The sequence below is a fragment of the Melospiza georgiana genome, chromosome 4 (assembly GCF_028018845.1).
Source record: "Melospiza georgiana isolate bMelGeo1 chromosome 4, bMelGeo1.pri, whole genome shotgun sequence".
Taxonomy (NCBI): domain Eukaryota; kingdom Metazoa; phylum Chordata; class Aves; order Passeriformes; family Passerellidae; genus Melospiza; species Melospiza georgiana.
Window position 1 is genome coordinate 39,742,453 of NC_080433.1, and position 26,975 is coordinate 39,769,427.

A 26,975-nucleotide genomic window follows, 5' to 3' on the forward strand; every position below is an offset into this window, starting at 1 on the left:
CCATATTTTCTTATCTGACAAAAGAGAATATTGTGACACAGTGACAGAAGACCAGGAGAGGTCAAACTATAGACGTTTCAGCTCTCTGTTTTATCCACATAGCCAATCTTGGTGAAAAAACTATCAGCTCATCCAACATAATTTGCCATTGTTAAATCTATGTTGAGTACTCCTGATTACTCGCTCTCCTGCGCACGCCTGGATATGTATTCCAAAGTGACATGCTCTCCTCAAAGGAGAAAGAAGAGCTTGTGCAACCCACAGTTATTGAGGCGCTCCTTCTGGCATGTCTTAATGAAGGGAATAACATGAAGCTTTTTTCCCAATCATGGATCCCTCCTCCAGCTGTCACTCTTTTTCACTGAAGACATGCAGGCACATTACAATCACAATCCACCAACTCTTTCAGCACTTTCACGCTGAAAGAGTTGATGAAATGTTCCTGCTGTTCAAACTGGTGAATTTAAATATATCCAGTTTCTCTAGGTACTTCTAAGGTGTTACTCCCAGATGATAGCTGTCTCACTCCTCAGACTAAGCTGTTACACACAGAGGTGTGAAAAGAGGCAATGCCTATGAAGATCAAGATATAAAGGCATTGCGTTCTTTAGCCTGCCCCATGCCATCTCGCACTTGTTAGTTCCCCTACCCATCAGCAAACCACCTTTTCCCTGAACTCCCTTTTGCAATTAGTTTGGCTGCTAGAGCCTTTTTTTTCTTATCTCTAATATTTCTTGCTGGGTTTATCTCCAGCTGTGCTCTGTTCTCGAATTTTTCCCTAAGTATCTGAGAAATGCTATGCTACTCTTTTGTTGTCTGTCATTTCCATCTCTTATACACTGCTTTTTGCATCTTAGTTCAAAAGTTATTAACATATGTGCAAAAAAGTAGGTCATACTCAGGATGAATAAGTATGAGACCAGGACAAAAACATGCCAGGTTTAAAGTTTCAGGGATGTGATTATTCTGGTGAGATAGAAATTCTGGACTACAGAGGAGATATTTTGAAAAGGAAAAATGTTACCGACACATCAATGTGTTTTACAGCCCTATATTTTTTGGCAGCTTTTAATTAACACAACAAAACAAACCAACCAACCAGAGAAAAAACCCCAAATGACAGTCTACAGGAAGATGTGGTGAAAATGGAAACTCTGCACGCAGATAACTTAGAAGGCCCAGATTAAACTACTACATCTCCATTAACATGTTACTTGAACATAATCTTAAGTTTTGATACCATTATTTTAAACTAATTCCTTGTAGTTGGAAAGCATGTCAGACTCCTACACTAAGGCAGGGAGCAGCAGGAATCAAACAAGTTGTTACATGTCAATTCATGCAGAGGAAATGTGCCAACAGAAAAGTGGCAAGATCTGTTTTTGAGATATTATTGAGGATCATAACTCAATATATGTATTTATTCTCTACCTGTATCTCAGGGCTCAGAAAGGACACAGCTTTTTATTTTTGCCTGTGATTTCTCTTACATTAGTGTGCTATTCTGCATAGACTGTATTATATCTGTTGGCAAAACATAAAAAATAGATTACCACACCATACACCTGAAAAAGTTGGCAGAGCACGTACTACTAGAGGTGACAGAAGCCGTAGCAGCAGGTGTTGCAGAAACTTCATCTTGAGCCAGGTTGTACTTTAAACTTTAGCCAGTTTACCCAGATTAATTTCAAAGTTTTGGGACAACAAATGCACCCTTGAAGAAAAGAGTTTTTTAAAAAAATCTCCTTAATAGGCCATTGATGGCTGGCAGGCTGGCAGGCTGGCTGTCTTTACAGAGAAAAGAAACTGAAGTAGGTAAAGGATTTGAGGATGGGTCTGGAAGGAATTTGCTATCAGGTAAAATCGAGGCCACTGAATCAAAATAAAATTAATCATCTCACAATGACTGAAAACTATTTCAATAATGCCTTTCCTTTCCTTTCCTTTCCTTTCCTTTCCTTTCCTTTCCTTTCCTTTCCTTTCCTTTCCTTTCCTTTCCTTTCCTTTCCTTTCCTTTCCTTTCCTTTCCTTTCCTTTCCTTTCCTTTCCTTTCCTTTCCTTTCCTTTCCTTTCCAATATCAAAAAAGTAAAATGTGGGCTAGTAAATTTAACATATTAATCTTTAAGTAATGATTTATATTTTATTTAAATGTAAAAGAAAAGCAAGTTTTACTTTCTTTATTTTCTCTCAAAATTTATAGAATTAATTTATTAATTTATTAGAATTAATTTATAGAATTAAATTTTAAAAGGGAGAATATTACTGGGGAAAAAACAAAAGTAAAACAAAATAAAAGCCAACAAACAAAAAAAATCCAAGAAAAATCCCTATGGTTCTTACTTAAAAACTCAAATTAGTTTTGATAAACTTATTTTGTGTCACTAAATATCTAAAATACAAAACCCCTTTCAGAGGTTTATTCTTTATTCTCTGCTGAGTGGTCTTACATTAGAAATACTCTACTTTTGTAAGGGTTTGACTCCCTTGAATTGGACATTAAGTGGACATCAGTTCTTCAAACAATGACATGAGTAATTCTATAGATAGACAATTTTAATGTACTCCTCACCTGTTACAAAACAAATGCTACACAGAATAACAATGTCCTTCGTGCCCAGTTCACCCCATCACTCAGTCTTTCTGAATACAGAGGGTTTTGCCTGTGGTGGGCAGAATCTATTTGCTTCCTTTAGGTAAGCTGGCTGTTTTTCACTCTCTCTTCTGTGACCCTTGGGGGTGAAGTCTGGACAGATTGATTGATTAGTGAAAATTAGTGCGTAATGTTGAGGATCTTTTATATATTATGTGTTTGTGTCTGTTTTGCTTTTCTCTTTGCAAGTCCACAGTCTAGATTCACCAGAAGTATTTCTGATTTTTGTCAGTCTGATACAGATATTGATGATGAATTCTGATTAATAAAATGGCAGTTAATTAAACTTCTGTGACTTCATATAATTTACGTAATTCCAAGACTGCACAAGGCTCTTATAATATTCTTCTGTGAAAATCCATAGCAGAATAATAAATTTTTTAGTTCTGGCTTGAGAAAATCTTTGTTGGTAGAAGGAAGCATAATCTTTTTTAATTAGGACAAAACTTGTTGAATCTGTCCGTTGATTAATCTGTCCTATGCCTAAGTGGCACTGTTATTTAATAACTGTTCTAGTTTTGCTAAGATCTATCCTGTAGAAGCTTCTAGAGGGAGAATTGGATGAACAACTCCTTTATTCCTGACTCACCAATTTAACTAAATTATAGTCTTCTTAATTAGTTATATCTCTTTTATATCTCCTCTGGCCTTGCTCTTCCAGCTGGCAAAGTGTGCAATACTTAGAAATATTAACACTGAAATTAACATAAAATACTGGCTTGTAGAGTACCACATTATGTCTTCATGCTACTAGACAGAGATTTTAGTCTCAGTTGTTGGTGTCAGCAAAACATGGGAAATCAGTAATGCAAGATATTAGAAATAAATATGTAAAACTCCGTATGTTTATTCCATTGTGACTTTTCAAATGACTCACTGTGGAGTTTATTTAGAGGTGGAATGCCTTGTGTCAGATCATGTTCTTTATGTAGCTATCTTGTACAGCCAGCTGGAGAACAGGGAAGGAACTCTCATACCAACTTTCCCAGTTTGGGAGTAGTGTTAATAACTTTTTGCTTATGAAAGTATACAAATGATATTATAAATGGAAAGAAAAAATTGTAGCAGCTCAACTCACTTTTACATCCCCCCAGGTACAAATTATTGCTAATCAGAGCAGCTCCCAGCTGCATTTCTTCAACATTATCTGAACTGCAAGAAGTCCAAAATCAGAATATATTGAATAGCAACAGCTGGGCTTTATTGCTGAGCCAGATTTCCCCAGAGTTTTAGTAGTACAAACAAATTATTTTTAGTGGTATATTATAGCCTAAATAGTTTAGCACCCTCAAAGTGGGCTTTTGTGGCTACTCCTCTCAGGTTTTTCTCTGTGTAAGACATCATTCAGTGTAATAGTATTCCCCCAAGACTGATGTTCCTTCCTCTTGGCTGAAATCTCCAGAGCTCTGGTCAGTTTTTCCTTGCAGAGCACCAGGCAGGATTAAAACTTTCCTGCCTACATGAAAAATCAAGTGTGGCATGTGAGATGCCAGCCACTGAATGCCACAACTATTCCCTACTCCCTTTCCCTTCCCCATATGCCAATTTTAATTGCTAGTGGAGGAGGAAATGAAAGTGTAAAGTCCTTGTAAGAAACAGGTAGTACCTCAAAACCTTGGCTAATTCCAGTGATAGCTTACAAATACAAGCCTTTAAAGTGTGCTTACTGTTCTAGCAGCTGATCTTCCAGCCTCTGATAAATGGTAGCTCACTTCATGAAAATAAACAGAATATATGATATCGATTTCACCATGGCTAGCTGAAACGTCTGTTGTATGGGTAACATTGTGGAACTGCAATATGATAAAGTGACTACTGGGCAGGAACATTCTATCTCCTTGGTTTTCTCCCACTTTATCACTGCTGCATGGGAATATGCAATCCCCTAGAAACAATATATATGTATTATATAATATCTTTTTGCAATCAGGTGGAAAAATGTTGAATCAGCTTTACACTTGAATCAGCTTTTTTATATTTATTATATAGTACTAAATATGTACAGTTTATATAATTTCTCGATGTTCCTAGAGCTCCTTGTATATGTTAATTTAATCATCAACCTAAATATTTCCATGTCCAAGTCTTGAATTTCCATGACACCTGAACATCTTATTTTGAAATCCATTTCAAAAACTTGCATTTTACAGCTGCCTTTAGTATCTTAGTATAATACAGATGTGGATGCATGCCCTGGCATAATTTCAGAGCTTTGACAAATACAAGGTTTGTCATATACATACAGGTATATGTCTAGCTTGGTTTAGTGCTGAGAGGAGCTAAAGAAAATAAAAAATGAGTAGTTACTTGCTGTTATTTTCTTTCATTACTATTATTTTTTTCTTCTTATGCATATATTGCAAGAATGGAGCAGTATAATAATAAACCAGAGCTACTAAGGAGCACTGAGCTTAACTGACATGCTTTGTAGCAACTGTTGAATAATTCAACAAAACTTGTGCTAAACCTTTATTTGCTTTTGCTCCTGTCCTGTTTTAGGGCAAATTTGGGAGGAAACTTCCAAAGGGGTCCCTCCAGAAAGCAGATTCAAGCGGCCTCTCCCCCAGCCAGTTCAGGAAAATATTTCCTTGCAGAAAAGTGGAAAAAACTGTTTATTTAACAAGCAAAGTACTCACAAGAATTTTAAAAAAGAATAATATTAAACAATGGAACCTCTATTTGTTCTGAAGAAAAGACAAATTCAGAAAGTCCTTTTCATGGGGTGTAGCCCAGCTCGCTCAGTCTCTTATCAGTCCCTCCTCCTCTGGAAAATGCCACATCCAGGTGCACCCACAGGTGTGAGCTGCTGGTGTTTTTCTGGATTTTAAGTCCAGAGTAGGGCCAATCAGTTCCAAGAAAAAGAAAAGCCACCACCTGGGGAACTTCTCTGCCTCAGCTAGATTAAAAAATTTACTAAAAGCAAAGGCGAGCGCTCTTGGGCTGTCTGTGCTGCAGACAACACGCACGGAGAGAGAGATGAAGCTCATATGTTTTTAAATACAGCTACCTCAGACATTCCACTTCTTCTCTTCTCCCTCCCCTTCACTCTCAGATCTAGTTCTAAAACTGCAAAACTTAATTCTAGGCTAAACAGACGAATGGGGACACAGATCAGCATCATAAAGTCACACCAGGACAGCTCCCAATAGAAAGTGCATAGTTATGGGTGACATTTCTAAAACAAAATTGCTCTGCCAACAGTAATTTCCTGTTGACAGCAATAGGGAGCCTGCTTGTAAATAGAGGATTTTATAATGCCAAAGTCTTGCCAAACACTACCTGAAGCACATTATCTTCCCCATCTCAGAGTGAGTATAAAATAATTTGTGGTGTACAGTTTGTGATTAATTGGATCCAACTTTTACTTAACATCAGTTTTCTTGTTATAGAAGACATAATAGAGCTGTGGAAGCTATGAGAAATAATTAGAAGAGGAAATTAATATGAAATAAAAATGTCAGAGTAATGGATCATGTGTGTTGAGAGGAAAAATGGAAAAAAGAGAACAAATAATTCATTACAGTGTGTGTTGCCGCATGATGATTGAGTCCTAAAATAATCTCTTGTTTTTATTCACCATGCTATATACATTGTTTACATTTTCAAGCAGAAGTATGAGCGACATCCCAAGTGAAATGTGTACAAGTGCTGGTGTAAATAGTTTTACTTCTGTTACCTTCTGAGGCACTAAAGATAACTTCAGTTAGAGCTACACAGGTGGGGAATTACTAAAATAGATTTAGATGTAACAAGAAACTCATAAGTCCTTCTGAGCCTGTGCATTTCTAATACTGCTCTTTTCCTTCAGTCTTGCTTGTCGTACAGCAACCTTCACTGATTTTTGTGGTTGCAGGAAATTCCGTGCAGGTACCTCTGGGTGTCCAAGAGAAGTCTTTCCAACCTCCTGTGAAGTCTGGCTGTGTATCTATTCACTGCTCTACTCAGGATCACTTGTTCTCTTCTTCCCACCCATACTATTTCTCACTCTTTTCATCATCACTTTTTGTGATCAGGAATCATCCTCAAACTGAGTAACCTTCCCTTGATGATTGTATGATCATCAAGTTGCATCTTTTTGCGTGAATCTCCTTTTTCTTCCCCTCTTTCTTAAGACTGCTTCATAAAAATATGGTTTATGTTTAACAAAAGGATCAGCTTGAAGTATTTTTTTTTTGCTGCTACTGTGAATTCCATTATTTTTACATTCAGAAGTGGGTTTGAGGGAAAGAACGTGTATGTGGGTTCACAGTTTTAAATCAAAATGTCAAATATTACAAAAATTTTGCAAAGCTGATTACACATGAAAAAAATTGTCAGCCTCAGAAATCTCAGCAAATGATACACGTACTGAAGTTGTTCTTATGGTCATGTTATGCCCAGTGTCATCTGTAACCTGAGTGGGTGGATGGAACCTTTCCTTTCTACTTCTGCCTTCATGGGTTTGGGCTTCCAGAGAGCACAGAAATACTAATAAAGTTAAATGATTAATTTTCATTCTATGTACACATTCTTTTGCGGATAATTAATTAGGAATGTTTAACTATCCAAGAAATTAGCCATAGGCAAGATCTCTTTCTGGAAGTGTCAGATAGCCGTGAAATACTTTTTGAATCTGGAAATTCTGGAAGACATGTTTTTGAATGAAAATTTTTATACCAGTTTTAGGAGCTGTCAAAAGTGTCCTGAGTGCATCTGACACCATAGTGGAACAAAGAATTTAAATAAACATCTGTGCTTTGCTATAGACGATGATCTGGTTGGATGTTGCACAAGACAAAATAAGCTTAAAGTAATTCCAAATGCATTAATTAAAAATATTTTCAAAAGGACTTATGCATACACTAGGTGAGGATGCAGTCTTTCAGAAATTGACCTTGGTACACAGCTCCAAGGCAAGATGATGAGATAAAAAGAGTAGAATTGATCAGTCAGGTAACTATTTTCTTATTTTAGAATTATTTTATACTTTTAAATGAGGTACTCCCAGCATAACAAATTCTAAGTTTAGATAATACACTGGTATAATTTCTGTAATGTGCAATACAAGGGAAATGGAGTGTTCCAAACTTGAAATATGTTTTTTGAATATTTTTCAATAGTACATACCTAACTAAACTACTTTCATAAAACAATGTCCTTTTTTTTATTATACTGAAAGCCATATACTGACTATAATCTACAGCAAATATTTCTAATTGCTGTTAATCAAATTCAGTACAGTGTACATCACAGCTGAAATACATTGTAATAGTAATCTTCTGAGTCATAGTAAAAAAAAAATTAAATTCAGTACCAGCTGAAAATTTATTTCATATTTTTTTCTTCAAAAGATGCATTTCTAAATTTAATGACTTATATGTATGTGTTGGTAATGGAATGTCAAATATTTTGTGGCATAAATTACAGCCAAAAATATATGCTCCGTTCTTACCCCTAGAAATTTTTCCTGAGTAAATGAGTAGGAGTAAATTTTAGTAAAGCAAAAAGGAAGAACTAAAGAAATCTCATTGGTCATTGGTGTAAATTCTGTTGTCCACTGTGTTTCATGTTGAAATGAACCACCCAAAAATGGTTAATTACATGGAGTACTGTATTTTCCATTTCAATCTCAATGCGCTTTATCTGATTTAGATGTCAACTCCAAGGTACCACTGCACAGATTTCCTTCTGCTGAAAAGTATGTGAGCAACAAGAAACATTTTCAAATTAATATTATCTAGTTTAAAAAATCTGAATATGCAGATATTTTTACGCAAGAATGTGGAATGGGGAAATCAGTAGAATTCTTTTTGTTTGTGATTACATATGATCCAGTTAGATACATTTGCATGTAGGTAAAAAAAAATAATAGATTATTCAATGTCATATACTTATTTTAGTCCTTTACTGCCCAAAGAATTCAATTGCAAAGCATTCAAGAACACTAAGACGTGTTTACATCTACCTAAAAAAGTGTTTGGTTTAAATTTTTTCCATTTATATTTATTTTGGGGACATAATCTCCTGATATTATCTGGAATGTGTCATTAAGTGAATAGATTTGGTTAAGGAATATCATGTGGGCTGGAATATGATTAGCAGCTTTAATGACATTTGATTTATCAGATACATTAGCACTCAGGTGAGAAAAGAAGATCTCCCACACAAAGCATGCTGCATTAACTGTAACTAAATGGGGGAGGGGGGAAGTTTCTTTGAAATAGTAATAATCTAAGCTATTAAATGCATCAAGAATATAACTTGCTGTGTCTTATTGTATGAAAATGTACTGCATGAAAGGTTTCAGAACAATGAAAGCTAATAAAATGAATACAATCACACATGTAACTTCATTGAATTTATGGTAAATACAGTACATTTGCTCTTAAATATTTAAAATAGACTATCATAACAAGTGTAGCATTAAAAGCTTAGGCCCTATTGGGGTTGTTTTGGTTTTTTGCTTCTTTTTTTTTTTAATAATCCTGATAAGAAGGTACTCCAGAGCTGAAAAAGAAGGATAATTTCTTTTTTGTTTCAAAGGAAATGGTTGGATGTCTTCAGATAAAGTTGCTTAATATTAGTTGTTTTCATTTATGCATTCTGTGCAGGCATTCCAAAATACACTAGAAATTGTCCAGAGGAGCAAGACAGGGAAAAGGGAGGTGCCAGAAAGAAAAAAAGAAAGAGAAATCAGACATGAAAGAATAGATTTACCTGTAATGTTGTTGCTACTAGCTTAGTGCTAAATAAAGCAGCAGCCTCCAGGACACAGAAGATGGGTGCTGAAGGGAAAGAACAAAACATACAAAGAACCTTTATTCAGTTTTGCTTTCTACGCTGTTGATGGATGTTAGCGTTGTGTTTGATTCAGAAAGGCAAAAGCTGTTTGGCTGGAAGTTGGACCCCAGAGGAGATGTACTTTGGGAAATGTGAAAGTGAGCACCCTGCTAAGCCTGCGACTTGTCTGGACCTTTGGATGATGGGGTCTGAGAATGCTGTGTGCTGGAGTTTGTAAGAGACCATAGTCTCTGGCACTGCTTCAGAATCCACACCCTGGGCTTTGAAAAAAGCCCTTGAAAGGTAGTATATCTACCAAGATGACCTTTGTCCTGCTCTCATCATCTGTGTGCCCCACAGACAACACCAAGCATGAAAATGCTTCTAAAGAGAAGTTGCTGCCGCACCATGTACAGCTGCTTGCTTAAGAAACAATTTGTTTATAAGAAGCTATTTTCTAAAAAAATCTCAAGACCATGATTCTAAAAATAGCTCAGTAATAAACCTGTAGGGTGGGGAAGGGCGGGGCAGTGACCAATAAGGCCTGTGGAGTAGTTATGGTGGGGAAGTATTTTAAAAAATCTGTGCAAGCAGAAACAAAATCTTTGTGTGAGGAATTAGTTCCTTTTTACGTATGCAAAGAACCAATATTGTTTTCACCACTGAGAAGGAAACTGCCACAGTAATTTATTTCACAGTAGAAAAGGCACTGTGAGAGTAAAATAAGCTCTGCTCTATGCTGGATTTAAATGAATATATTTTCATGTTTCATTGGAGTATGTATATATTTTGTTGTTATTCTCCTCTCATGTACCCCCAAATTTCTCAAAGAGAGTTCCATTAAGGCTGAATTTGGTACATAAAAATGTACTTGGTACAGGGGAAAAAGTTATATAATAAAGCTCTGACATTTGTGGGAGAATTAATTATAATGAAGGTTGAAAAACAATGATTATGTAGAAATTTTCCGTTTTACCTCCCAAAGAAGGAGGGAACTTCTGACCAATGAACTCTTTTGATAGTGAGATAAAGATATGTTTGTAAATTATTTTAAGTGCACTCTCTAAATTCTTTGGAGAGTGCATCAGTGTCCACAAACCAGTAACCAGTCCATCAAACCTGCAGTTCAGTATACAGGAGGCTTTTTGAGACTGAGTTGTCCAACTACCGCCCTTTTCAGATGATGACATATTACAGCAGAACAATTAAAACATGCCTGAATTAGACATCTGGGAGACTTTTTGGTGGCACTGTGTTGGTGAGAGGTCTGCTTTTTATGCAAAACAATGCATCAAAATGAAAAGGAAGTGAGTGCAACAGTAGGCACAGCATCAGCCATCAGGATGAGTAAAGGAAGCCTTAGCAGCTGCTTAAGAAGAGACGTGCCAATCTCAGAGGGAGACTGACCCGTAAGTAATTAATTGGCTGCTTTCTAAAATCCATAAAATGCAACTGGACTGATCAAACTAATTTCCTGCATAAATATGTACAACAGGCCTGCCTAAATTCTTACTGATAGAAGTCCTAAATACTTTAGGCAAGCATTAAAGGATTTGACCACCTCATTCTTTTCAAAGACATAGCCTGTCCCCACAAGAAAGGACTTTGCTATGAATTGGCAACAAGACATAAATCACTAAGATTTACTTTAGGTCTGCCGAGTTTTTCTGAGGCCCATGTTAGGTCTCAGAATGTTGCATGTTACAATTCTTAGGGGAAAGAAAAAGGAATCAGATTACATTTAATTTCTTTCAAAGAAAAAATTTATGCTGCCCACTGCATGCGTCATGTTGAATCACATGCAATGGGATTCCATTTTTTCAGAAATATCTTGAAACAGACCAACTCATTTTAAGGAAAATTTTATTTTGTTTGTTTTTTTCGGTGAGTTTGGTATTCCCTTATCAAAAACTCTTTGCCATTGTACTAAAAAAAGCACAGTCCAGGGGTCAAAGTCTGAGTTCCAGCTGGCTGCTATTCCAACATAGAGACAATTTTACGAATCACATTTATCAGATTTCAGACTAAAACCTCCATTTTGTACAATAGAAGTTTGAACCTTCTTTGAAGCCTAAATTGATCTCCTAGTAACCAAAAATGTTATTTTAGTGCAAATTTTGAAAAGCGAGAATTGGGACCCATATAGTCAATTTCAATGGCATTGCTTTCTTGTGGGTTTTTTGCTTTTGGGTCTTTTTATAGATATCTTTGGTCTGAAATTTTTGTGCAACATACCATTTACATATACTCTATAGTTGATTACTTTTATCTATAGGGTCATTTAAAAGAGTTATTTGACGTTTTGGTTTTTAAATTTTTTTTCATTTGATTAAAAAAATTCATTGCATTCAAAATTTATTTCATTTTCCAAACGTGCATGTATTCTTCATGCTTGGAGCATATCTATTACTGGAATTTTGTGCAGAGTTGGTTGTGCTCGTAGAGCTCTCCAATACGAGAATGCATTAGTGCATTAAATAAGATTTACTAAGGCACATTCGTATCCATTACTGGAACAAATGATAATTTCTTTTTGGCATGACAAGTGCATAGAAAGCTGTGCTTTTGTGACTCTATAAAGGTGTTTTTCTAATGAAGACAAAGACAAGGAAACTGAAATGAAGCTTGTTTTGATATTTTTTTTTCATTTATTCTGATTTGTCTTAAATTATAGGTCTATTGAGAATTCATATGTGTTCTGTTTAAACTCTGCCTGGCACTTTGCATTTGAAGTGCAAGTGTCTGAAACATGTTTCAGATTTAAATCCAGGTACACAGAACATGGAGAACTGTGTTCAGTGATAGCAGACATGGTTTATTTGGAAAGATTTCTTTTGAAATACAGCCACCTTCATTCAATTTCCTTTTTATAATGTAATCTACTGAAAAATGTGTATAGTAGGAGATAATTTATATTAGAAATTAAGTTTTATATCCTGAATTCTTGTCCATGAAAGAATTATTAGGCAGTTCTCAGCAATGGATACATCCAGGGATATCTCATCACCTGTCCAATATTTTCATTAAAGCAAGAGGGTTTCTTATGTCAAAGGATTGCTATTTTCTACAAATTTGCTATAAATTCAAAATGAGAGGTTTTAATCAAGATAGACTCTACTTTTTCTTAGTTTTTAGGATTCATATCTATGTTCTACATATAAAACAAAACATGAAGAATAATGCCTTGAAGTTTTGAGTAAAAGCCTGAAATAATCTATTTTTATGTATAATATATAATCATTTTTTCATTCTTCTGTTTTGATGAGAGTACCGGAAAAAAGATGTGAACTCTCCCATTATTTTCCCTACATTATCCTTAAACAATCTGCTTGTGATTATGAATATGAAATGATAAAACAAGGTAAAATGAGGGGGTTTTACTCCTTACACCTTGTTTTCACTCCTTACACCTTGTTTTTACTCCTTACACATAAGGAGGAAAAATATTACCTTTTTCATAAGTAATCTCAAGACTAAAAACAATTATTCCATTTCAATAAAACAAGTAGCAATCTACGGTCCTTTTAATCTTTATTATCATTATATATTTTTAATATTTATTTATTTATTGGTAATCAGGATGTTCAGGGAAGGTTTATCTAGCTTTATCACTGTAAAACCACTCAACAGTACCCCAGAGCTAAGGAAAAAGCTTTCTGAACAAACTAAAAGGTTTGGACATGCTTGAACGTGCTCTGAATTCTGCACTGTACTCCTGCAGGGTACATGGTGTTTATATTATGGGTTTTTTCCCATCTTAATTTTTAAGACATTATTTTTGTTGTTAACTGTTTAATTATATTATAGTAGTGTCTAAATGCCCTCCCCCATTTGTCTGGAATTATGTAAGAGGGCTTTTGTTTTGTTTTATTTTTCTCTAGCACCTTTATCTTTTGGTATCTGTTCACACAGAGTTGCTGAGACTTTGAGCTGCATTAACACAAGTTCTGTGGGTTTCAAGAGAGAACTAACAAACTTGCCCTGAGTTTTTGAGGTGAAAGTTGATGCATGAATTCAAAGTAAGACCCCATTCACTATAATGCAAATAAGGGCTGAAGGGAGCAAATATTTAGCTAAAAGAGTGATTCCAGGAAATTTGAAGAATCTTTCATCGAATGTTGAAATTTTAGAAACACATATGTCTCCTTACTGTTTAACAGTAGGTTTCTGCATGACATTATTTATTTTCTTTCTATTGTCTTTAAAATGCACAACGAGGAAGGAAAGAAAAAAGGAAGTTTACAGTAATCAAAAAGGAGAATAAATGTCAGCATGTTAAGGTCATCTATTTTCATCCTTCTTTCCCTCACTAAGGGAAATTAATTTCTTCTGGGAACCACATGGAAGACAACTTTGAAGAGAGGCTTGAGTAAATTCTCCCACAGAATTTGGCAAGTGGAACCCAAATAACACATCTAGGTCTCAATTTTCTCTTCAAATTTACATACTTCTATCTGGAATGTCATTTCCCCTATAATAAGTGGTTACTGTATGAAAACCACTGAGAGAAGGGCATTAAGGTGCACTCATAATAGAATCTAACACTTTCAACTATTAACTCTTAAGATTAGGGAAAATATTTTTATGTGTGATTTATTTTCATCCAGGCATATTCCTCTATTAATCTAAAAGAGAAAAAATAGCAGCAAGCTATGGCCCAAAAACATGCAAACACTGACCACAGGTATTCCAAGAACAAACAGTGAAGAAACATATGACACATCTGAAACTAAGCCAGGGTTCATTTAACAATAATGAAAGAGAGACTTCAAAAGGTTAACTGCTTATATGCATCCACATTGCAGTTTTTTCAGTTATTACATATGTATGCAAAATACAATATACAGTAGCAACAAAGTCTCACTTTCTGTCACTGAAGTTTTCATCTTTGAATTGCATATCTCTAATCCCACTGGAGTTCCCCATTAGAAATTTTTCTCTGCTATGAAAATCTAATTCAAGACAGGCAGGGTAAAGCAAGGAGAATATATTCTAAATTTATCATCCAATATTTTTTCTGCAGTGAAGAATGACAGAGAAATAGGTAATACAAACATTTAAGTAAATTGAGTTCCTTTTACTTAGTAAGAATCACCAGTTGCAGACTATTCATTCTGAAGATTTAGCCAAATATATATATTTCTAGTGTGTTCTATTATATAGAAGAGGTTTTTAATATTCTATAGAAATCAGCCTTGTAACTGTGGAAGTCATGCTACTATATATGTTTAAAAATTAAATAGACACAATGTATAAATGTGCTTTATAGAAATCAACTTTCCTAAAGTTTTGAGGCACCCAGGTCAAAGTACTCTTATAGCAATTACAACTTCTGTTACCCAGGCAAGAGGACACAGTCTCAGGCTGCACCAAGGGAGATACAGGCTAGAATTAAGGAGGAAGTATTTTACAGAAAGAGTGGTCAAATACTGGAATCATCTGCCCAGGGAGGTGGTAGAGTCACCATCCCTCGAAGAGTTTAAAAAAAGGCTGGATGTGGCACTTGGTGCCATGATCTAGTTGAGGTGTTAGAACATGGGTTGGACTCGATGATCTTAAAAGTCTCTTCGAACCTAGAAATTCTGTGGTTCTGTGTGAACATGTCACAGTGTTGCAATATGTAATGCACTATCACCATTTTCACCCACTGCTCATTGGGATGTTGCTGTCTTTTGAGGTATTGAAACAAGTTTTCATAACTGGATTACAGGACATCAAAAATATCTAGCATGCTAAACCAACAGTGTCACCTCTGGTTCCATCTGGGTCCCTCTGATTGATTCCAAAAATATATTAAACTAGATAGCTTCCAGTAGATAATTTGGAAAGGAAAAAAACCCAAAAAACAAATGAGCAAACAGAAATAAACCCCACCAAAACTAAACCAAGCCAAAATAATAAACCAAATAATAAACCAAGCCCTATAAATTTTTTGTCCTGGAAATGTCTGAGAAATTCTTGTGGATCTATGTCTTGCTCCAATACTCTGCAAACCAAGTGAGTATGCTTTGCTGGGTGTCTGGACCAAATCCCTAAACATCTTCAAGGATTATTAAACCTTTTTTTCCTGGAAAAAACCAATTGTTACATTCTCCCTTTCTTCATCTGATGCTAAAAAAAAAGGAAGCTGAGAAGAATATGTAGTCAAAGGTCAGAATTTTACTGAGTTGTTTTGGATTACTATGTTTTGCTGCTAAATTGTTTTTCTATTTCCTTCCATGTCACCCCCCAAAATTCATCAGAAACCTCCTAGAAGCTGACATGCCAATGTTAATTATTCAAACCAGTGAATATGAATGAATCATACCTTCTAAAATAACAATACCACTAGAAATAGTGAATTACAATTATTATATATTTTCAATTTGTTCAAGATAGTACATTTTTATTAATAGAAACTTGAGACACTGGTATTGCTGTTTGACCCAAGTTGCTGAGGCTCCAAGAAACGCAGCAGATTGGCACTGATGGCTCTGGCTGAAGCAGTTGATGCTGAGATCAGGGAGACATGAGTGATTCTCATTCTAAAATTAATAAATAGCACACAAACCAGTGCTGTCTTTAAGGTGGCTTTCAGCTTTTTATTTATTGTGATGAGAAATTGGGAAATTTAGGGCTGGGCTGCTGCACAATGAGGTCTCAGCAGTTTTATTAGTTTCAGCAGCAGATGCTGTAATTGTATGAGCAGGAGAAAAGGGGAATCTAACAATCTAAAATAATTAAGGGAAGATGTTTTGAAAAATAAAGGCTAACAAAATTAGGAAACATTTAAACAGAACATTGCTGGAACTGTGAACTGAGGATTTTGGTGGTTCCTAAACAACAGTGAAAATTGCAGAATTGTTGAGGGTGGAAGGGATTTCTGGAGGTCACGTAGAATAAATTCCCTGCTCAAACAGGGCCAGCTAGAGCTGAGGGGTTTGGACTAGAGGATCTTGAAGGTCTCTTCCAACCAAATCCATTCTATGATTCTGTGACTTGTGGTATTATTATCTGTTTATGTGGAAAATGTACAAATATTAATGACAGGAACTGTAACACAGCCACTGTCACTTAGAAGTGTGAGTGTTACAATGCCCTAAATAATCTTAGAGCAAGGCAGCATGGGGAAGTTCTTAATCCCTTTGGATTATATGTTACTTTGGAGTATATTTAGGTGCACTGTATTACTGAACAATTGGATCTGGTCAAGTGCTTGCATGTGCTTCAAGGGGTGGTTATTAGGACACAGGCCAAAGGAGCTTCTGTTCAAAAAAAAAAATAGGCTGGGCATAATGCCTTCAGTGTAAAACACAGAGGCTCTGTGGGGCTGTGGCTTTAGTAACTTAAGCCCCAAGGAAATTTGTAAATGCTGATCATGCCTTTTCACTTCACCTGGTAGAGTTCTGTTAATGTGACTGAGTGTTTTACCCCAGGGCATGGGGAAAAAATGAGGCCTCTGCAGTCATGTCCTATGGATTTAAGAGTCTCTTCATGCCTGTTTGATGAAAGCAGGGTTTATATCTTTTTCTTGGCAATATATTTATTTATCATTCTCAAAATGCTCTGACACTAAGGCTATATTCATATGTATTCAGCTGCATCTCTGTTTACTTACAGCTCAGGGTGGGGGCTTGAATTTCCATGATATTGAGAAATCAAGTCTGAGAAAGTCATTCCTGGCAGTTATCTAGGACTTCAGCAAACTGGATCAGTTGAAACTACAGAGAGGATTTGCAGAAATTTCTGCTTACTAGGGAGCATGACTCTTTGAAATTAAATCTTTTTTTATTAATTGTATACAGTGTTTTAGAGGATAAAAATCTTCATTTGATATGTTCAATGAAAAACCCCTGCCCTAATGTTTTCAATGTAAGAACTTTATACATAACAGCAGATATTAATTACTTTATCAAATAGCTTTGGCACTAAAGTGATATTCAGAAAACTTCAATTCTATCTCTTTTTATGAAATAGGGTGAGAAGTGGCTCATAATTAAAAAAATGCTACACAATGTTTTTTAGATTCATGGCAAAATATCAATCACTTTTTTTTTTGGAGGATTATCTAGGATTAACTACTAAGGCTAAACATGGTGATTGTTCAGAATTTTAGCTGTCCCTTCGTTTTTTGCCAAGAAGGGGAAAATAATGCTCTTTCCTGCCTTAGAACATTGAAAATTAAGACAATTGCAACAACATGATATCTATTAAAAACAAAATAGAAAGGATAGTGGAAAAATTAACTGAGTGCAAACAGATAAACTTTTGGAAATGGTGATAATTCCCAACACTTAGATTTTTGGGCATAGTTATGAAATGTGTTGCCATTTATCAACTTTTAAAAGTTTGAGGGTTTTTTTTTTCATGTAGAAAAATCTAGGGTGGTGCTTTTATGGTTTATTGTGGGGATTTTTTGTTTGGTTTTTTTTTCTCTTCCTTTCTCTTTTTTAACCTGTGGCTTGAAAGGAAGCAGCAGTGAGAATGAATTTCATGCTAGTAGACACTTTTAGGACTAGATTTAGCTGCAGTCACATTAGCTTAGATAATGGGAGAATTTTTCTTCATTGAAAATGCTCCCTGTCGCTTAAGAAGGACTCACTGAGGCAGCCTGCCATCTAGCTTTTTCACAGCAAAATAGGCTTGCAGACTGCAGATGAGAGACTCGGGAGCAGAGACAATTTTAACTTAGCCATCCCTAATTTATCTCAAGCTTTTTCAATTCATCTTCACTGCTCTATGCACACTGGAACACCAGATTGTCAACCCCTGGGAAAGGAAAGCAGCCAGGGATCTAGAGAGCTGTCACATCCTGAGAAATATTTAAATTGTGCTGATTTTCTTCTGGAGTGCTGAGCAGAGGGAATGAAACTCTCCATCAAGTCATAGCTTTGCGGGCAATAGATCAGAGGATACTGCCAGTTTTCCTAATGGATTATTGTTATCGGGCAGGTTCTTCCTGAAGGTATGTAGTTACTCTCTCGATTCATTACCCACACTATTTATCAGGTAATGATCTAATGAACTGGTAATCCAGATACATTAAGAAAAATGTTAACTAAGTAGTCTGTATTGATTGAATGATGGCACTTTATTGCAGCATGTTTGCAGGTAAAATACTCTGATCTACTTACTGTAGATGTGTCGTACCTGCTGCCAAGTGCTTTGTCAGCAATCCCCCCAAGCAAAACCAATCCCTAGCCTTTAAACAAAAAAGCAAAAATCCATTGTGCTGCATATAATATTGCCACAAGTTTATGCTGATTGTCCAGAGAATGTTGTTTTCTGAAACAATAAATAAAAAATAGCAAAATCATATGTCTGATTTTAAATTTGTTATAAATGAGTATTATTTTGCAAAATATTTTCCAACCTGGATATATGCAGAACTACCCTTAAAGTACTGCAGATTAATTCTGGAGTTAGATATTTGCTTGTTTACTACGATGTTCCAACCTTTCACATGGGGAGTTACAATATTTCATTCTGAAAATCTCTGACAGATATGTGACAGAAGTCTGTTGTTGCATCTGTACTGCCACACTCCAGGAGCTTCTTAGAAAAGCATAAGGATTATATACCATAACTGGAGATTTAAAAATAAAATCTGTAAAGAATTTCTTGCCTTTTAAACTTCTGTGTTTATATGAATTACAGCCTGTTCCTCTTAATCTGTATTGCTTACTGCATGGCTGTAGCTTGTGAGGCAGCCTGACCTAAAAATGAAAGATCTCTAAATTGCAGAAGCAGCCAGACATTTTTGAACTCTTCCAAGCGCGGGAGTTGCTGCAGAGATGGAAAAAGCACTGCCACGTTTAAGTTAAAGTCCTGGCCTTGTTTCATCTCCAAGTTGGCACTCTAGCTGAGTGCAAACTCTGAGACTTAAGCACAAATTGGCAGGTGCAGGGCTAAGCAGGAGTTAAGCCCTGAGAAAATAAAAATGCTTATCTGTAGCTCCTTGTCCAGTGCACTGGCTGGGCTGCTGTCATGCTACCAAGAGTAAATGATGTATGAGCTTGTCTGTGGTGTACTTGATAGTGCAGTGGACATGCTGAACTGGATTTTTAGTCACAAGACAGATGTTTGTCATATTTTTGAACATGCTGCTGACAGAAAGCAATAAGATAGAGATAAATACAAAGCTGGGGTATGAAGGGGGTATTAAAAGCCCATATTGGTTAAAAGAAGTAAATGTGTGACAAGATCATTTTCAGTATGTTTATCTTCCTCTGTTTAAGGAATATAGTATGTTCAAGGCATTGATAAAAATTACAGTAGTACATGTTGCTTCTGTATGTAACACCTCAAAGTTCCTTTCTCCTAGTGCCTTGGAAAGGCTGAAGAAAAAAGTGGAGAGATTGATTCCATTGCATTTCCAATGAACTCTCTTAAAGCACTTCCTTTCCTATGGACCTCAGAAAGACTCAGGCAAAGACGCTTCCATTAAGCTCTCCCTAGAGGGTCCTACCATCAGCAAGATATTTTTTATAGAAAATGTGTGTAATAGCTGTCTTTTCCTCTGTCTCTCAAACTTTTCACTTAAACATACAGAGGCATCATAACATGCTTCTGGATATCCATGTGCAATCACTTATGAATGTCAACCTAGAGGGTAATACAGGTTTTTCTTATTATATATTGTTCATATGAAAAACTAGCTTCTCCAGATCACATTCCATTTTGTCTTCTTTGGGTTCAATTATATGTTTAAATGTTTAGCTACTTTAACTACTAGCTTTTTAAATATAATTATTTCTGATATATGTGATTGGGGAGTAACCAAGAGCAACACAAAAGTATCTTGATCTTTTCTCTAAAGCAAGATGAAACACACTAAAACAAGATTTACATGGGAGGGTGATATTAAATAATAGAAAATAAATGAAGATTAATAGCTTTATGTTTCATTTTTACCTTTGCATTTTATTTTCCTTTTTTCTATCATGATGCGCAGTAATAGTTCTCCCCCATTCTCCTGATAGAGAGTTCTGATATACCCACATATTATGGTGTTCTCAGGTGGATATTTCTACTGCCTTCTGATGTACTTTTAGACTATTTTTGTAAAGAACTGTATTACAAAATGTGGAATAACATAAATGGATGAAAATAGTCTGGGAAGAAAGCTGAAGCACAAATTGTTTGTTATGGTGTTAAATTTATAGTCTGTAGTCTTCTGCCCCTCCTGGTTCCACTGGTATTCCTGTTCCACCTTTACTGTTCTTACTTCTTTCCTACATTAAGTTCATAAAAAAAAGAAAAAAAGCTATGCATAAGAATTTACAGCAATGTAACAAATAAACCTATTTTATTCACATTCTTCAGCAGTCCTTAGCCAACCCTGGTTATCCCCTGTGCCAAATTTTGCTGAAGTCAGCTTATATGTTAACTCTATTCATTCCTTGATGCCATAGGTTCTACTCCCTGTTTTGCTGTGTTCCACACAAATCATAAAAACAAAAGGAAAAATTTTGACTGTTTTATGCAATGCTTCTGGTTTTCCCTCGTGTTTATTTAACATCTGAGTTAAGAATTTGTTCTTCTTCCTGAGTGAGCCACTAGAAGGTAAAGATATTACCCTGAATTTGTACAAAAAAGTCAGCTTCGTATTTGTGTCATTCTTCTTCCTTCTTACTTATTCTAGATTTGGCACTATGTTTGTGATAACACATAATTCTGTGCAATGGATAAAATAATATTTCTATGAACATGTTTTGGAAAAAAGTAATTCGTGGCTCTTTAAAATCATCTGTTCTTTGAACTCTAGCAGGTATCTTGTGGGAAAAGTGCTTAGAAGAAGACCTAGGGGCATGGATAATGACAAAATGAATGTTCTCAGGCAAAACCTGGGTATTTCCAAGATTAGGATGTGCTATGACCTGATTTATTTCTTCCCTTTGTAAGTCTTTCTAGGTTTCAGGACTGATTTGCTGCTGTTCAAGTATTAATTAAATCAATTATTTTGTTTCATATGTATCATTTACACAGACCATTAACTAGAGGACATATTCAATTATATGTTAATTCTGCTAAGATTTAAGTAGCCTAATGACCTACAGAAAATCTGTGTTTTCACACACATAATTTCATAATTTTGAGTGAACAAGAGTGAAGAGATGGTTTTCCCTGAAAATCATGTTTGATTATTGTAAAGAAATTAAAGAAACCGTGGTGGAAATAAGATACAAAGCTAGTTCACATTTGACAAGTTGTCTTATTTTGATTGAAATGCTTCAGCATGCTCTCAAAGTGTGATCCAGCTCCTTAAATTGTGGGTTACCTTGCCTAGCTACAGGGACAAGTCCAAGGCCTCACACAAATTTTGTGCTGTATCTTTTAGTCCATTATTTTAGTTATGCAAAATATATGGAATTTTAGTAAACATTAATATTTGACTGAGTAGATATATATGTTCATATCCTAATAAATTTTAAAAAAATATAAATAGGCACCAGAATTCACTTCTCCTTATTTACTTTGTCTCTATCTCTTGAGAGAATTCAGATCAAATAATAACACAATTTTAATGACTTATATTGTGCTAATAGACAAAGTGTAAAGCAGCTGGTATTCCTGTTGAAAGGCACATGCCTCACAAAAATATTGAAAAGTTTGTGATTAAATGAATTAATTTTGATTGGCAGGTAATATCTTTCAGATTATGCATTTTGAAGTTAATTTTAAAGTGTACACTCATTCTCTTGTTCTATCATTACCTTACTTTAACATATTTTAAGTAAAGCATTTTGTTTTGAAACACTTGCAAAGATTTGGGGTTTTCTGTTTGTGTGCCCCACCCACTCTGCACCAATGAAATGCTATGAAACACGTTTGAAAATCTGTAATAGCTACCCCTATTACATTTCTGGAAAACCCAAATTTTGGAGCAAGAAAACCTATATGTTTCAAAGGTAATTTAAAATAAACTTTTTACTGTAAATTTGAATCTTGTTCCACCTTGCTATGCAGTAGAAAGTAAATATGACTAAAAAAGTAAGAATATCTTTAATCTTTTTTTGCACTTCTTCTTTCTTTTATGTATTGCTGAGCCTAGAAGTTATTCTAAAATATCCTGGGCTGGTCTCTTCTTCTTGTCAATAAATATGCAAAATTTTCTGCAGTATGTATTTTCAGGTGCAATTAAAATTTGGTTTGTTCGGGGGGAATTCAATATTGCTTTTCTAACTTAATTCTGTCATTAAAATTACTATATGATATAGAGAGATAAATAACATTACTGAAGAGATTATAGTGATAGATCTTGTTCTGATTGTCTTTTAATATCCTGTTTTCCTCTTTCTTACACTTCTGGAAGTCACTACATTGAAGGCAATGGAACAAATGACAGTGAAATCAGATTCCTTATGTTTAAGTATTCCAGTTGACCCTTAACATTCATCAGCATGAAGTTTCTATCTTAAATTGTGTCTGTTAGTAAGGCTTTGAAAGGTACATGATTTGTTTGAACATAAAACTGCTTATGCTTTGCTTTTCCAGCTGCTGCTGAAGACTGGCAAAACTTTTCAAGAGTCCATAGCTTCACAGATTTTGAAAACTACTTAATCAGAAGTTAAGGCACATGAAAAAATTATATTTCAAAAAACTGTGAAGAGTTCCTTGATTACTTCTTATTGTCTTTGATGCCCAAAACTTTCATTATTTGAAGTGAGTGAACTGTGTATTTCACACGGATAGTTTGAAGGACACTTCTGAGGTGTGTTGTCATCACAAAAATTTATATTGAAAAACATTTAATATGCTTTGACTATTTTGGAGCAGCAATTAACTTTAAAAAAGATTGGTAAGCATGAAAATTTTTGTGTGAAACAAAAAGCATTTCTAATTTGTGTTTTTAAATGTGTCAAACATTACATGGAAGGATAGAAGGTGTCTCTGTGAAATGAAATTACAGTATTAAAAAAGGAGGAGTTGCTAACTATCTTTAGTGAAGATTTACCTCCTTTCTCCAGATTTCCTCTAATCCTATTTCATCAACTTTCATTTTTCAGGTTGAACTTTTCTGATATTATATGGAAAAAGTTAGAGAAAGTCAAATTTAAGAGGTTTTACTTTTTATGACTACTATTTTTGAAGAAATAGAGGGACCAATAGGCTTTCCCTACCTGTTTGCTCATATACAGTGTAGGAATGAAAGACGTTCATATTTCATCTATTCTCTTCTTGCAAAGTCATAAAGAATAGAGAATAGATAAAATGGAGAAAATAAAATTAAAAAAAAAAAAAACCAACCAAACAACAATAAGAAAAAACAGATTCACAAAATATTTTAAGACACTAGGAAAAATATTTTGTTCTGTTTTCTGTCTTCTGTATTCTCAAGGACATTAATAAACTGCTGTGAATAATGCAGCACAGTCTCTGGAATTTAGGGATGAGTTTTAGCACTTTTAAATTACTGAAATATTACTCCCATAAATGGCCTTTCACACTCAGCAGTTGATTCCCACCCTCCTATGGTAAAATCTATGTTAATCATCATATGGTATGGTATGCTTTACTATTGCTTATTGTACTATTATGAGTTTCTGCTTCAGTATGATGCAACAGCAGCTACTTCAGCATCTTGCCAACACCAAAAGAAATATCATGCTAGGCCTTTCCTCTTCTGGAATGGCTTTGACTTGAAGCTCTGCCCTCCAGCCAGTAAGAATAAGTCTGATAAAAAAACTAGCTTTGTGGAAAAAAATTGAATAGTTTTTCAAAAGTTTAGTAATGTGAATCATAAGGATCTGATGAATCTGAGACCTGAATCACAGCATCAAAATGCCAGGGAGACTGAGGCTGTCAGAGTAATGAGGTGGAAGGAGGAATTCCGTATTTTTTTGCAGCAGTAAACTGTTAAATTACAACAGCCATGACATTTAACCTCACCTTAAAAGTGCCTTTCACTCTTTGCATGTCTCCCCTACAATGAAATGGACTCCTGTGCTAAACAACTAAGAAACTTGTCTCATCTGTTTCTCCTGCCATTGGCTGTGGCCTCCCTGGACACAATCTCATCTTTGTAGCCACATGCTGCTATGCCCTACCTGCTGTCAAAAAGTGTCAGGGGAGGAAAAATGAGGAAAAACTCACTTTCAGAAAAGAACTTATTTCTCTGGTGTGTTCCCCTCTGGGGAAAAGCAGATTGGCAGCCAGACAGGCCGGTTGAAATCACCTAGAGCTCTGAAACTTCCCTTGCCACTAAAATACCTGCTGCAATATTAGTCAAACTGCTGAGTCAATAAGGATCTTTAAGAGTTGCAAAGATCTGCACAGTTTACCTGATCTAGTGGAACAAACCCCAAATCTGATCAGTTTTATAAAAGTACTTCCCTCCATACTTGATAGTGAAGTAGTTTGTTCTTGGTTTTTGTTGTTCTTGTTTTGTTTTGTTTGTTTTGGTTTTGTTTCTTGGGTTGTTTTTTTTTAAGCAAGTTTTTCTAAAAACTTCTTTGCTTGTTTTTTGTAATTTGGATCTGTCAGCCCTCTGTGAGAACTTCAAAGTCTGGGTATTTGGTTGGTTATTTGGTTTGTTGGTTTTTTTTTTTTTTGTTTTTTTTCTTCTTTGTTTGTGGCTTCCACAATGCTGGAGATTGAAGGGACTAGGCACACTAAGCTAAACCTATGTATGCATCTTAAAACGGGCAATGCTTTAAGAGTTTCCAAGTTCGTACAGTGTGTGTTGCTGCATCTTAATCTTCAGCTTGATCAGCATCATCTTTCTTTCCGTGCATCTAGACTAAAGGTCTTGAGTGGAATTCCTACTACAGTAAAACAGAATCACAGAATCAGAAATTAGTGGGGTGAGAAGGGACTTTTGGAGGTAAACTGGTCTTGAACTGAAGTCCAACACCATGTGCTTCTGTCAGCTTCTGAATACCTCCAAGGACAGACACTCTATGTCAGCATTGTGTGAGTGCTCATGTCACACTCACAGTAAGGAAGTGACTCCCAGGGCTCAGAGGATACCTTCTGGGCTTTAACTTGTGCCCATTGCCTCTGGTCCTGTTGGTAGACACCACTGAAAAGAGCCTGGCTCCATCTTACTTGCACTGTCTCTTTGAGCATTTGTGTACATTAGTAAAATCTGCCTTGAGGCTTCTCTACTCCAAGCTGAACAGTCCCATTTCTCTCAGAATTTTCTCACAGAAGAAATGGTCCAGTCCCTTCATCATCTTTGCAGATCTTCACTGAACTGGCTCCAACTTGTCAGTGTCTCTTTTGTACTGGGGAGCCTGGAACTGGACACAGTATTCCAGATGTGGCCTCATCAGTGCTGAGTAGAGCACAGGCAGTACCTATCTCCATGTACTGACAGTGCTTTGCCTCATGCAAGCTGGAAGCCTCCTTCATGGCAAAGGCACCATTACTGGCTCCTGATTAATTCAGGGTCCATCAAGACCCCTGGTATTTTTCTAGCAAGCTTCTGTCCTGCTGTGTGTCTCCTGGCATATATTGTTGCAAGGGGTGCTCTTCTCCAGATGCATGACTTTGCACTTCCCTCGATGAAATAAAATAATACATTGCTTAAAAAGACTATAAAATTTTCTTTCTTTATATATACCTCTCAAATTGTTTTGAGGACCCCAGGCCACATTATTTAATTCATTTTCCTAAATAAATTTTAAAAATTAAGACATTAAGAACTATGATGTCAATCAGAAAATTAAGCTGTTTTTTCCCTTTCTTTTGTCTTATGTTAATGATTCCTGTTAACTACAGAAATATGATGTCACAAGTGATCACCAGCAGTGTTTCTAAGGGTTCAGTTCTAGTGATGGTTCTATTTGAAATATTTTTCAACAATATACAAGCAGAACTTTAATATACTGTTAGCAAATTTTCTGATGATATCAAGCAGGGAGGTGCTGAGGACTTGGCCTTGAGAAGGAATCTAGATAGATTAGAGCACTCAGTTATAAATATTGGCATGAATATTAACAAGTCTAAAATGCCCAATTCTGTAATTCTGCACCTGGGACAGGGTATTGCCTGGCTCTAGTATAAATTGCAAGAGGAGTGGCTGGACAGCAGCCCTGCAGGAAGGGATATGAGGATGCTGCTCAGCAGCAGGTTCTACATGGGTCAGCAGTGGTCCTTCACAGCCCAGAGGACACAATGCATTCTAGGGTTCACCAAACACTGCATGACAGCTGAGAGAAAGAGGTGATTATCTCACTGTGAGCACTGTGTGCAGCTCTGGGCCCCACGGTTTGAGGAGTGAGAATCCTTCAATGCCTCTAGAGGACATGGATGAAAGGGCTGGAGGGAATGTATTGTGAGCTGCAGATAAGGACTTTGGCTTTGTCTGCTTTGCAATAAGGCAGTCTGAGGGGTAATGATAAAGACATTAAACAGGACTGACCCTAAACTGAGCCATGTGAAACCTCACTAGTGACCATCTGCCAGCCTGATGTAACACCATTCACCACTATGAAGATACCTAGCAGAACTTTATCATATATAAATGTATATAATTCTCTTAGTTACTTCATTTAGTTTATTGAAGAAAATTTTTAAACAATTTTAAAAAATAAAAAACATAAATGAAAGAAAAATTCTTACTTAAAACTCAAATTACCT

The 26,975-nt window shown here is 35.7% G+C and overlaps 1 protein-coding gene across 1 annotated transcript in view; it reads left to right on the forward strand.

The window, feature by feature from the left end:
* Positions 1-18,065: 18,065 nt before the first annotated feature.
* Positions 18,066-26,975, forward strand: part of MGAT4C (MGAT4 family member C) — a 325,601-nt gene continuing 316,691 nt past the window's right edge. Inside the window, exon 1 of the mRNA XM_058023669.1 lies at positions 18,066-18,354. The gene's annotated coding sequence lies outside the window, so the exon portion shown is untranslated. The remainder of the gene's footprint in view (positions 18,355-26,975) is intronic.